This window comes from Sturnira hondurensis, unplaced genomic scaffold, assembly GCF_014824575.4.
Source record: "Sturnira hondurensis isolate 20B ecotype Veracruz unplaced genomic scaffold, ASM1482457v3 Scaffold0022464, whole genome shotgun sequence".
NCBI classification, from domain to species: domain Eukaryota; kingdom Metazoa; phylum Chordata; class Mammalia; order Chiroptera; family Phyllostomidae; genus Sturnira; species Sturnira hondurensis.
In genome coordinates this window covers 1-7,217 of record NW_028095095.1, presented here as the reverse complement: position 1 = coordinate 7,217, position 7,217 = coordinate 1, and the positions used below count along the sequence as shown (strand labels likewise).

Genomic DNA, 7,217 nt, shown 5'->3' with positions numbered 1-7,217 from the left:
ATGGGAGTAATAGAAAACTGTACTTGAAAAATAATTAAATAAAAAATTGGAAAAAAAAAGAAAATTGATGGATGACGAATGCACCCTCTCCATGTGTAACTGTCCTTGTTCCCTAAGTGCAGGAAGCAAATAGCGACTCTTCAGTTCATGGTCATGTGTGATCAAGGCAACTCAGGACACTCTACACTTGCTTTATTCTTTTTTCTTTGCTTTTCATAGACTTTCACAAAAATTATTTATTGGAAATTGTCATACAGCACCATGATCTGTGAGAATGTCTCCGTGCCCTACGGGCTAATTGCAAATGTGTCGATATGGTACAGCAGGATCCTGACACATGAAGCAGTGGAAGAAGACACTAAGTCCCAAAAGTACAAATTCCCAAAATACCTGTGGAAGACAAATGACATCTTAGCTATAGGACCTTTTTGTTTTGACCTGAATATGTGTGATAGTACAGATTGAAGCTGTTTTTCTTGTCTGTCCTAATTCTGCTTTGCTCTGTACACCAAGCAGCCTTCTCTCGTATTTGTGTTCACCGTATGAGGTAAATTGAGTCTCCAGGTTTCTAGGGTAGCAATCCATGCCCCCGGGGAGGTAAATCACCTCTGGCACCTCGCTGCGCTGGGGGACTGATTTGCCACAAAGGGCTGAGTTGCTCTTGGTAGAGAGTAGATGGCTCCCAATGGTTCTCTACGGGATGAAACCCACTTTTTAAGTGGGATGTTGGATTACGCCTGATGCACAGGCTAAGCTTTCCCAATGTTTAATGTAGTCCTCACTAGACTGTCAGAAGCCTACAGATGCTACAGTTGAATGCTCGAAAAGCCGGTAAGTAAATATAAGCACATGGAATAGAATAGTTAGAATATTTAAGATACCGGTTATGGCTGAGTCCTGCCCGCCCACGTTACCCAGCAGTGGTGGCCGGGTCCCAACCCTCTGCCTCTCACAGCCCAGCTGCAGCAGCTCAGGGAGGCTCTCCCAGCATATGCTGGGACCTGGGACTAAAGAAAGGACGAGGTTGCGGTCCTCCCCACATTCACAGGACCCAGAGATGGTGCCCAAGGCGCCTGCTCTCTCACTACCGATGGGCCCGCCAGGGGAGATGAAGGGCTGGGACTCAGCTAACCTCCAGGGAGCCCTGCAGCTGAGAGATTCTGAGTACGTGCCCCCAAAGGTTATGTCTACAGGAGGGAGGCCCCGCAGCAAGAAGGTGAGGATGCCAGCCGCCCTGCGAGGCCACCGAGGGCACCATGAGCCCCCCCCACACATGTCACCTGGGAGCGAGACACCTTTGCCATGGTGACTTAATGACAGATCCTCTGTTATAATTCTACAACTTCCCGCCTCAACCGCCCTCAGACCACACCCCAAACCGCCTCTCCTAGATCACCCAGCACCCTGCGCCTTCGCCCAGATCTCTCCAGTGCACTCTCGTGTACTCTATGCGTTTGAGTCTTTGAACATCACCACCCTCTGAGTGGACCCAGCAGCAGCCTCGCCCTCCTCTCCCTCCACCGCCAGGTAGGCAGGCAGCCCCGCCTCCCACAGCCAGGGGGCGGGGCCAAGACTGGGCCAGAGTCTTTCTGGGCCCTTCTAGATGCCAGACCAGGGTCTCCCCTCAGGTCTCCAGGCATCAGCTTCCAGGTCATCAGGGCTGGTGGTGTCTGGGGGGCTCCCAGCAACTGAGATGAAGACAATGAAAGCACTAGCAGGAGGCAGGGGGTGCGCTCCATCTCCAGGGTAAAGCCCACCCAACACGGCCTGGCACCCAGGAAAAGCCTCCTGCTATCCTGGACACGCGTGCATTTCCATCTGCACTGGCTCCCCCTCTGCTCCTTGAGGGCCGGGTAGAGCTCCAGAGAGGCCTGCGGAGGCGGGGTGACCCCTTTTCCTTTAGGAGGATCTGCTTGTGATGGCCCAGACCATGTGTAGTAACAGGGGGAAGGTGAAAAGTAAAATGAATCTGAGTGACATGTGGACTCAGCAAGCTGAGTGAATGAAGTCGGAGGAGCTAACCCTTTCAAGTACTAACCAGGCCCGACCCTGCTTAGCTTCCGAGATCAGACGAGATCAGGCGCGTTAAGGGTGGTATGGCTGTAGACCAGAGGAGCTAACCCGGATGCCCCACCATTGTTTGTCCTGGCCTGGCCCTCGGTGAACTTGGTGGCCACTCTCAGTTTCCCCAAACAGAAGGACAAATGGCTCTTTCTCCTTCAGAGGCACGTGAGTCTAGAGAAGGAGAAGGGCCATCTGAAGACCATTCCCCTCCAAGTTTTCACCAAGGACGTCTGGTGTGGTTTCTATTCCAAAACCATAACAGTGAGGAGTTCAGATACAGAGAATGACGTCATTCACATGTCACTGCCAAGGCTAAGCATGATTGGCTCTGAGAGAGATGACCAGTATTGGGTCACTTCTGGCAAAGAAAAGGCACCATGTCCACTTACTGGGCGTGAATGTCCCTCTGCACTCCCATGCAAGGCTCAGAGGACGCCACCAGCCCCTTCAACCTCCCAGAGCTCTGCCTCATGGAACAGCTGCCCCAGCAGACATGGTGCCAGGTCACCCCCAAGCCCAGAGGCCTGGCTGCGGCCCAGCAGCTCAGGGACTCTTGGCAAAAGACCTTTCAAAGGAGAAAGGTCTTCAAAGTTAAGACCTCTCACCAAGCAGCTCTTTGGGTGGCACGGTGGCACTCACGTGGATAACTTGCCCACGTCACCAGCCTCTCCTGTGCCAGGACAGCTGTTTGGCCTGTCTCTGCCAGATCTCTGCAGGTGGGACCCTGTGCACAGACCCGTCTGGGAGATGCTTGTTTGTGTTCATCAGAAAGGACCTTTCACCGAAGGAATATTTAGACCGTCTGCCAGCATGGAATCTTGCAGAGCTGAAAGAGAACCTAAATTCTGGAGTCGAGGTCCACCTAGACCATGAATCTGTTTTTGTGATCACGTCGGTTTTCAAAGATTTCCTGGAAGTGCTCTGTCATCAGGTCTCTATGATCCCGGGGTCTCTGTAATGGATCCAGAAAAGGATGAACAGGAAATAAACAGAATTCAGAGACTGTTGGACCAGCTTCCGAGAACCAGCGTTGTTCTCCTGCGGCCCCTTTCCAGGGCATTACACGACATCGAACAACATTCCTCGTCCGGTCAGGGGACTGCGTTTAATTTGGCAGTGTGTGTCACTCCCAGCATGCTTTGGCCTACTTCCTTCAGCTTAGAATGAGAACACGAATTTATAAAAAAGGAGTATTCCACTTGTTCAGTTTCTGAGTGAAAGTTGCTGTAGAATATTTGGAGAGGAATTCACTTCCCTCTTTGGAGAGGCGTCAGTGAGACACAATAGCGCAGACAGAGCCTCCACCACCTCTGGTACAGGGAAGACGGCTGTCCCGACAGCCGGGAGGGTGCGCTGAGTGAGGACCGAGATGCCTCGTGCAGTGACCTGCTGGAGGACCTTGGTGAGGGGAGCAGAAGCATGGGCTGCCTCTTAACCCTTCATGATGATGACCTTGACCAACCTGAGGTGGAAGAAATGTTAAACCTGAGTGACATTGACTTAGACTTTCCTAAAGGGGAGAGAATTCAGAAGCAACAGCCCCTTGAATCCACACCTGTGGCCAAGTCTGTGGCATCTTGCAGCCACATGTCACCATGTGATTGTCCCACGAACCAGCCCTTGGAGGCTGACACATCGGACACCCTCTACCACACACAGGAGAGGCCTCAGAGTCCCTGTAGGGACCAGTGTGGCTCAGAGCCTTACAGTGAGGAGCAGCCGGGCACACTGAGTTATCTCAGGGAGATCTCTGCAAAGAAGCAACATTAAATGACCTGTGGGGCCAGTCATTTGCATGGAGAGGAGGTTTATCTGGATTGTGGAAAAGAAGACACCCTCGAGTGTCCATTACACATGCGTCTGAAACTCCTCAGACTAGCACACGGTGGCAGAAAGGTCTGGCCTGGTTGAAACACTGGTCCCCCAAAAAGAAAGAAAGGGAAGTAAGATCAGATAAAGAGGAAACAGTTTATCTAGAAAAATCACAGCATTACCTCTGCATGCCTCTGGTGTTCCAGAAGCCACCTCACCGGGGGCTGAGCAGAAAGACATCCACCCAAGGGCAATGGAGGAACGTAGAGCAGAGCAGGCAGCCTGGTCAGAGGAGAGGGAAGGGGCGGGAGGGGAGCAAAGTTCATGTCACAGGAAACAGAATGTGTGGGAGGGAAATGGAAGGGCAGGTCCTGCCAGACAGGAGTGGGAACTGAGCAGAAGGCCCAGTTGGGGCAAAAGGAAAATGATGGAGTGTGGCGGAAGGCCCGGTCAGAGGAGAGGGCGGATGTTGGTGCCAATGAGAAGGCCTAGACCGAGGACTCGGAAGGTGTCGGAGGCCAGCAGACGTCCTTGGTGGAGGAGATGGAAAGTTTGGGTGTCAAGCAGGAGGCTTGTTATGAAGAGACAGAAGGTGTGGGAGCCAAACACAAGACCAGTCCAGAGCAGAAAGAAGGTGTGGGAAGCACGGAGACCAGGTCTGGGCAGAGGGAAGGAGTGGGGAGCTGAGCAGAAGCCTGGGTCTCAGCAGGTGGAGGGTGTGGGAGACGTGCAAAAGACCAGATCTGAAAATATGGACGTTGTCAGAGGCCAACAGACAGCCTGGTTGGAGGAAAAGGAAAGTGGGAATCACGCAGAAGCCATGGTCAGAGGAAACAGAAGGTGTGGAGGGTGAGCAGAAATCCTGGTCCAAGGACACAGAAGCTATCAGAGCCAAGCAGGACGCCATATCAGAGAATATGGAAGGTGTTGGAGGCCAGCAGACATCCCTGTTGGAGGAGACAGAAGGTGTGGGAGGCGAGCGGAAGACCAGGTCCCAGAAGAGGCGAGGTGTTGCCCAACATATGGCCGTGTCGGAGGAGATGGAAGGTGTCAGAGCTGAGCAGTCAGCCTGATATTGGATCTGTATGAAATCTATGCTGTCTACTAGACAAAGTATCATTCTGCAAATAAAAAAGAGACTATTAATTTTTTGAATTTGTAAACATGGGAAAAAGAAGATAGTCCATTTTATTGAGAAGCAGGGAAAATTTGTGGTATTACACAGACATGTTACAAAATAGTATCAATCCTTTTCTTCATTCATTAAAAAATATAGTAAATGCAGAAATGCAAAAGGCCTGCCTTCCTTCCTTGGAGAGAGGGGAAGGGAGGGAGAAAGAGAGTGAGAGAAACATCAATGTGAGAAGGAAACATTGATGAGTTGCTTCCTGCATGTGCCCTCACTGGGGACCGAACCCACACCCCAGACACATGCCCTGACCTGGCAGGGAGCTGTTGATACTTCAGTTTGTGAGACCAGAGCTGGCACACAGGTCAAGGCCAGCAGACGTTCACTCTGGCATCGCTTGCCAGTGTGCTTTTAATGTTGCCTGACTACTTCTTTATAAGATGCTTCCTGATTGGATCTATTTCAAGATATACTTTATACTGAGAGGGGGAAAGCAACTACTCTTCCATACCTTCTGTTACTTCATCTTGCACAAAAAGCTTTGAGTGCCTTGCAGTGTGGGGCACAGAACAGCGCAGGGAAACACAGAATCCCTGCCTTCGTGAACCTTACACTTTGGCAGAGAAGAACAAAGAAACACCAGCATCAGCTATTCCATTGTGATGGGTGCTGGGAAGGAGACAAAGAAGGGTCCGGGTGGAAGACTGGGGTCGGGAGGTGGGGCACAACCCTGGCTACGTGGCCGTGGGCCAGTGTGTAAGAAAAGAAAGATAAGCTCACACTGGACCCTAAAGGGTGTGAAGGAGCCGCTTAGGAAAGCAGGGTGGGTGGATGTGTGCAAAATCCCAGAGACAAGAAAGATGTCATATCTGCGAAGCTTGAAAAGAAAAAATCTTCTCACGTGACGAGAAGATAATGAACAAGAGGAGGGCAGAGGATGTGAATTGAAGTTGAGGGGGAAGCTGATGTCAGGTGATGCAGGGCCTGTTAGGCTGACATAATGATGCTGAATTTTATTCTAGAAGCAATGGACGAAGCATTTAAGTAGGGGACTGGTGATCTAAATTACTGTAAAAATAGCAATGATATTAAATATTTATATAGCACTTATTAAGTGCCAGACACTTTTTAAAGGACTCAATATTGATTCATACTTCCAATAACACTATGAAATGGAATTAAAATTTTTTCGGGGGGGAGCGTTAATTTTCAGAGAAGAACCAGGACTGAGCCCTGGCTGACCCCAGCAGGGTGGGCTGAGTAGAAAGATGAATCTAGCCAAGGAACTGGCAATCAGTCAAATCCTAACAGCAGGAAACTCAGGATGGAGAAGTGACCGGAACTAGGAGAGGGAGTGTCCTCAGGCAAATGAGGGCTGGGTGCTGCTGCCTGATATGCCCAGAGCGGAGTGAGATGAGAGAGAAGTCTGCGGATCACATCCTGGGAACAGTTCAGGACCCTGGACAGAGGAGTTTGCAGGAACCAGTGTGGGAGAGGCTGACAGGTGGGGTGAGGAGTGGATGAGAGAGGAGGTGGAGGGGGACTGTGTAGACAGCTCTGTAGAATGTCGTGGTGACAAAAGAGCGAAACACCTGCAGGGAGATACGGTGTCGGGAGAGTGCACTCCCACATGTGTGGGATAAAGCAACAGAGCGTGTGTCTGTGCAGAGGAGAGAAGAGCAAGACTTCGGGATCCACAGGTGAACGTCCTGGAGGAGACAGAGCAGGCCAGGGGTTAGGGAAGATGTGGGAAGTCCAAGTTCAGCCCTCGGTGGACGAGGGAAGTCCAGGCCTTAGCATCTGTGAGGAAAGGCTTCGTGACAGGGTAGCAGAGAGCTTGGGCCAGTGGCTTCTTGCTCAGCATTCTGCAAAAGGGCAAATAATGAGACAATCTAACACTGTTTATAATGGGCCGCCCTCTCTGCCAGTGCTTTACCCAAGTTGTTTTGGGTCTCAAATCAAAACAAACAACAGCAGCCTTGATTCAGTAATTTAAAATTTCAATTAAAAGCCGATGGAAGGGAGAGTTGGAGAAATTACATGATTTGCCCCAAATCTCAGATTCAGTCAGTGTTGGAGCTGAAATCAGAGGGAGAGTGTCCTGATGCTAAATCTGCTTCCAGAACCAAACTTTTCATCGCTGACCAGTAAGTGGGGGGCAAGGCTGGGAGGGCTGACCCCGCCGTCCCACCTGTACGCCCCTGGCTGCTGG

General features: G+C 51.0%; 1 pseudogene; it reads left to right on the top strand.

The window, feature by feature from the left end:
• The first annotated feature begins 886 nt into the window (after positions 1-886).
• On the top strand, positions 887-3,834 carry LOC118979501 (rho GTPase-activating protein 20-like; annotated as a pseudogene).
• The last annotated feature ends 3,383 nt before the right edge of the window (positions 3,835-7,217 follow it).